This window comes from Leucopleurus acutus (assembly GCF_964270905.1).
Source record: "Leucopleurus acutus genome assembly, chromosome: 4".
NCBI lineage: Eukaryota > Metazoa > Chordata > Mammalia > Artiodactyla > Delphinidae > Leucopleurus > Leucopleurus acutus.
In genome coordinates, this window is record NC_139146.1 from 153,984,841 (window position 1) to 153,991,391 (window position 6,551).

Below are 6,551 nucleotides of genomic sequence, written 5' to 3' on the forward strand. Positions count from 1 at the left end.
GTTCCTCTAGTCTGGGCCAGCGGGGCTAACCTCTGTGGTCAGCTGATGGCTCTGCTGAGGCTGGATGGTCCAAGATGGCCTCACTCTCACGCCTTGTGTAGACAGGCAGTTTGGTCTCAGGGCCTCAGCTGGAGGCTGCCTCTGCTCCATACGCTGTCTCACCCTCCAGGAGGCTCACCCATCCTCCTTCCCAGAGTGGACTCAGGGCTGCAGAAGGAGGAAGACGGGGCAAGCCAACTGGCTCATCGCAGCTACACACCAGCCCCTGTTAGTGTCTGCATTTGTAACTTCTGAGCTACTCCAAGTTCTCTCCTGGTCTCTGATTAGGCCGTGTCTGATAATGTCCCATTGGCCTGGACCTCAGACCTGTTCCCTCTCTACCCCACACCCCACCCCCCTCCCCAGACCTGCCAACAGCACAAATGACCCCTCTGCACCACCTCAGGAACTGTGCAATTTTGTGAGACCTTCACTACTTCAGAACACACATCTTTTTTTTCTTCTTCTTCTAAAGCTGCCCGTGTGGTATGAGGCACCTGGTAAGGCTCTCTCTTCTCTGGATTCATGTGGACACAGATCCCTATTTTGTTTGGATGGCCCTCAACTTATCTTAGGTTTTGACCATCACATAGACAGTCTTGTTTGAGACCCAAAGAGCTACGGCACTGGATTCCTTCTGAGAAATTCAGGCCTCACCTGCTTCTATCCCTTCTATCCTTCTCTTTTGATCTTCTCATGTCAGGAAGGTCCTTTTCTTGACCAGCAGGAAAATTTTCTTAAATTGTATTCTCCACCTTCTTTTGCTCTGTGCGTTAAGCTCTATAATGACTCCTCCAAGCATTGGCTCAATAGCTTTCAATTCAAGTCCTGAAGAAGGTCTGATTCACAATGGGTCAGCATGAGGTCTAGAGGTCAGGCTCAGAGCTTCAGTGTTACGACCGTTCAAGAGTTCAGACAGGAAGACTTTATGACAGTTCTCTCTCCACCAGAGGTTATCTGATAATGGGGAAGAATGAGGTGGTCATTTTCAAAATAAGCTAATCACGGCTTCTATCTTGGCATACATTCAAATGGAGTTTAACCACATTAAAAATTAACGTCATCTGGGTGCAACCATGTGCAAAGAGATTTTGTGCACTTATGAAATTTGAGAATGAAAATATAACGCCAGGTGTTTTTTTTTAATGCCTATAAAATGACTCTAATAACTTTGAATTGACATCTTAGGCGGCCTCAGTTCAGATTGTTTGCATATATGCGTAATGCTCTAGAGTCCCTTAGGGAGAAAAAAGAAACATTTACTCAGTCACCACTTTGCATGACATGGTGTTTAATTCTGTTTTCCAACTTGTTCAAAACACTCTCTTGGAATAGCTGAATAGTTTTTCTAAATCATACTTGTAAATTGTTCCTAAGAAGGCAAAGGCTTTAGCATGTTATTTTTATAATCTATACATCTAAAGTTATTTAAATATGAGTTTTTACAAAAGCATAGAGGTAACTGGCCAGGAATTTCGTGTTAATTTCCTAAACTTTATTACTTCAACCAAGCCTAGTGTGTGCACCATAATTTGTAAAGCACCGTTAGCACAGATGTTATAAGAAAAGTCAAGGAATGTTTCAGAGGTGGAATCCTACCATTGAATACCACTGAGCCTAATGTTTACTAAAGCATTTTTGCCTTGGGACTTCCCTGGTGGTCCAGTGGTCAAGTGGTCCAGTGGTCAAGACTCTGTGCTTCAACTGCAGCGGGCAGTTGTTGTCAACTGTCAACTGCCCTGATTCTTGAGCTTTTGGGCTTGGACTGGAACTCACACCACCACCAGCTTCCCAGGGTCTCAGGCCTTCAGCTCAGACTGAACCACACCACCAGCTTTCCTGGTTCTAAGCTTGCAGACGGCAGATCGTGGACCTTCTCAGCCTCCGTAGTCACGTGAGCCAATTCTTACAGGAAATCTCCTACGGGTCTGTTTCTCTGGAGAACGCTAACACATGGGAAATTCAGAATAACGCCCTTCAAATGTGGGAAGTACCGTCAGGGGAAGAGAAATCAGTCTTCCTTTACTGACCCTCTAGGCACAGAGGGTTTTTTCCAGCCAACCGTGAGGCATCTCTTACAGGTGGAGATGTAGAAAGACCCAGGGGTCCCCATCACAGTAATGTGCAGCCCCGGCAAGGCCACCAGCTGACAGAGGTGCCGTCGAAGGAATCTGAGCATCAGACAGGTGACAGGAACGGTTGAATTTTAAGTTCCTTTATGTCCTCTGGCCTGAGATTTATAGTCAAACAGCACGGGTGCTGGGAGCATACATCTACCAAACCTGGGCTCTGAGAAGCTCAGTTCTACCCTCATCCTTAAAGTGCTGTCCACATCAGAGGGCCCCTTTGTGGGTTATCAGACATTCACAGAGTCAGTGAGCGCTCAGGGCAGAGGCAAATAGAGCACATGCTCAGGAAAGTTCCCTGCTGCCTTTACGACGAATCCATCCCCTTGAAGGTCCCTCAGAGAATGATTCAGGAATCCAAACACAAAGCATCAATGAGGACACACCTGTGTTTACGGCAGACGTGGAAGAGCAAGAGACGACAGAGCAGCGGCAAGAAGAGAAGAATCATTGTTTAAAAACCCGGCCATCTGAACTTTTTTTTTAATGTTTTAAAAATGCATTTTACAAAAACCTTTGAAACACAAGGGGTCAGGAATCGTTTTTAATGTTCTGCGCTTGAACGTGGCAAAGGCAGCCTAGCTGGAGGCTGGGCTCTCTGGTTTGCGTCTCTGAAGTCGGATCGATGGCATACGACGCAGCAGAGAGTTTCTCCCCTTCTGTCTCTTCCATCCTCGTGGACCCCAGTTCCACCGACTCCATGCAGGGCCCCAGAGTTGGGCCCAAAAAGGTTTTCCCCTTTTATCCAGAGGAAAACGTCCTTTCTGAGAAGTGCATTTCTGTTTTTCGGTTTTGAGTTAGGGTTTTGAGTGGGTTCTGTGTGTCCCCGGAGGACATCCTGCTACCTCGCATGTGAGCATGTTCGGCCCGGCGGTTCAGCCGCCGGAACGCACGCGCCTTCTATTCGTTTTCTGGTTGTCGAGTGACCCCTGCTGGTCACTGGGAGATGTTGCCGCCTTCCCTCATCTTGTTTCTAGTTAAATTCAGTCATCCGGCTGGAACTGCTCGGTTCACCTTTGTTTAGTTGTGATAGCTTCTATGAATACCTGTCGTGCTATAAATGTCATTTTCATCGCATTGAACTCAGGGTTTTGAAAAACGCTCCCCATAAAATGGTGAAATTCACAGCAAAGGAAAACATCTCTGTGCTGGTGAATCTTAATGATTCAGTGATCTCATGCTGACAGAGGAGATGACAATTTTTATATTTTCTTGAAAAATACTAGTCGGCAACAGACACGGGGACTGACACGTTTTGAAGCCCAGCTGGCGGCACAAAACATTTGCTGAGCCTCGCCCGGTTGCTCCCATCGATGGAACATCTATAGCTACCCAACCATAGAGCAAGGTAATCTACGGCTTACGCAGCAGAAAGGATTACAAATGAGGCTAAAAACATCCCAGCATTTCAGAAGTCAGCAGCCTAGCCTCCCTGGGCCTTTCTGTCTGTAAAACCATTGGCGTTTGTCTATTGAATAATTTTTTGTTTAGTGCACCTACCGTGTAAAAGACTTGAAATAGGGCAGGGAAGAGAATGGGTAATAAACAGAAAATAGAATACAGCCACAGGTTAGCTGCAACAATATTAAATCTATATATTTTGAGCCTCTTACCTGCTCGTATGTGTTCAATAATTTATTTCAGTGGAGCTCAGTGTCTTCTACTGAGATTCTCCTCTGTTGTACAGTGAGAGAAAAAGCGATAGCATATACTTAATTACCTTAATATCGTAATGACTAGCAATCCCCCTCCAATAACTCACTGTGAACAAAGCTACACCTTTAAAAGGATTGTACTGTATACTCTTATGGAAACTAACAGCAGCTCACTTTAGCCAGAGCTGAGATGGGCAAACTTCAGCTCAGCCAATGACGTAGGTCCCTTAAATCTCTTTAGAGGAAATACAAGCAGCGACATTTTCAGTAGTCTCAGAGCTCAAAAGGAAAAGAAGATTGGATACTCATTGGCTACATGGATGTGTGTGTGTGCATGTGTACAAATGTTCCGTATACACAAATACTCACGCATAGATGTCCAAACCCTAACGTGAATGGAAGAATCGTACTGATAACTAAATACGTTTATGGGATTTGAATGAGGCGTTGCCTGTTGCCCTGTGATTTTCCTCTGTTAAATTTTAGGCACGTATAGCATATCACCTCCCTCTCTTTAGACTTTGCAAACCAAGCTATTATTTCTTCTATGTATTAGTACTTTCTCTTGAAAGGCCAATCCTCCATAGACGCGGGAATACTTTTGTCGTATTCTTTCTTTCCTCTGAATTCTCATCTCTGTTTGCCTTCAACCTGGCAGTGAAATGCCTCAAAGTGAATACAATACCCCAGGCTTTTTAAAAAGTCTTCAGGACTTTCTAATAGTAAAGACCTTGCCTGGGTTTGAAAATCAGCCTGTTTAGAAAACAGTAAATTCACAGCTTTATCCATGGAGAGTCTTACCACAACTCTCCTTTTTATTTATTGGCATGGCTTTTTTCTCTCTCAAAGATCTCTTTACTTCATGTGGTTCTTACAACGTCTTGACCCTTTCAGTCGACGTTAATTTAACTAAATATTTCTGCTTCTCTGTGTATTTTCCCTTGAAGTTCTCATTTTTTGTTGATGTTCTGTCTTTTAACTGTTCCTTTTGTTCCGTTTTCCAATACTGCAGGGACCCTTAGAGCTTGGAGGAAACATTTGCAAATCTACACTGACTTCCTGTTTACTTATGGCTCTTTCAGCAATGTTCTTTTCTTTGCAAGGAGCTCAAATTCACCAGCAAGAGCTAAGGTCATATTCAAAACATACCTCTGATTTCAACCAAAGAATAAAGGGAGAATAAAAATTGAAAAATATTTTAAGAATCCTAAAGATACTCTGACTCGATTTAAGGTATACATTATAAGGTACATTGTTCTTTTTTGCAGTGAAATGGTGTGGTCTCTGGATGTATCTCTTTTTCCACCCAACTTGAGAATTTAAACTTTGTTCAGTTTCACAAGATGAGAATTCTCCAAATATCGTGGAATTTACCTTAATAAAAAAGAAAATAAACCCTGCTCAGTTCCTTCATTTTACAGTTTTTTCCTTGAGGGCATCACCTGAGGACATCATCTGGCGTATCACCTGAGGGCATCAGTGGAAGTCTGCTGGACACTCCGTATTGGTGGCGCACCTGACTCAGCCTGGACAGTGGCTAAGTGTCAGTGCTGTTTTAAGGCTTTGGCTGTTTTCTTCTTCTGACTAAGGTATAGCTGTTTCCTCATCTTAGCTATAGCCAGGCTTTACAAAGTCTGTATCATCAAGTTTTCACTTTTAGTGTAAAAGTATCTTATGGTTGATGCCATTGTCTGTTCCTTTTATCTGGCAGATGCCTATGTAGATAAGCTCCTGAATCTGGGGTCACCTGCAGACCACCCTGTGCCTTCAAATACCGGGTGAGTGGAAAGGCAGTTGAGTCATCTCCACCCACTTCTGTAGATGATTCAGTGTGAACTCCAATCATTATCTCCATGATGGTCTTCATGTCTCTACTACTGGTTCCAAACACCAAGATAGCATCACAGACTTGCACAGCTAGAATGGAGCTCAGTCCAACCCCTTTACTGTATAAATAAGGACTAAAAAGTAGCTAAAGAAGTTACGGGATTGTCCGTGGTCACAAACGTTGGCCAATGACATAGCTAGAAAAGTATCAGGTCTTTGTGAATTTATATGTATGTGTGGGTGGATGTTCGTGCAGAATTTACCATAGACAGCAGACAGTCTGAGCTCTTCACAAATCTTGGCTTCTATAACCCTTATAGCAGCCTTCTGAAGTAGATACTCTTATTATCTATCCAATTTCAAAGATACGGAAACTGAGGTTCAAAGAGGTTAAATAACTTTTTCAAGGTCATGTAATAGGGAAGAACCTTTATGTTCTACTGCAAGTTCATCACTGAAGGGATGTTGCCTATGAGCTTAAATTATACATAGTGGCCCATCTCTGGGACACCTGCCTCCCAGGTGATGAGCATGAAGCTAAAATACCTTTGTTTGGCTCACGGGAAACACCCCGAGCAGGCCCACCTGTGAATGGCTGCAGGGAGGAAGAAGTTCACACGTCATCTCTGGAGTCGCGCCGGAACCAGGAAGTGTTTGATCTTACTGCCTCTCCTGTTAGCTTAAAAGAAGCTTGGGGGGGCGAGCCCACGAGGCGGGCCGCGCGCGCCGGGAGTGTTTCAGCCCGGCCCCCGGCTCACTGTGCTCGCCTCACGCCGGCCCGAGTTCGCAGCAGCGCTGGGGGCCCCGGGCCTGTGACCACAAAGAGGGAGCCGGCGGCCGGACGGGAGCGCGGCGGCGGCAGCTGAGGCCCGGGCCAGGCCCCCTCCCGTCAGCCTCCCGCCTG

At 45.1% G+C, this 6,551-nt stretch overlaps 1 long non-coding RNA gene across 1 annotated transcript; it reads right to left on the bottom strand.

The window, feature by feature from the left end:
* Positions 1 to 2,761: 2,761 nt before the first annotated feature.
* On the bottom strand, positions 2,762 to 6,346 carry LOC309961452. Its single transcript, XR_014326185.1, has 3 exons — positions 6,233 to 6,346; positions 3,779 to 3,841; positions 2,762 to 3,219 (listed from the first exon to the last, which is right to left on the bottom strand). It is a non-coding gene; the product is annotated as an uncharacterized lncRNA (long non-coding RNA).
* Between the last annotated feature and the right edge of the window lie 205 nt (positions 6,347 to 6,551).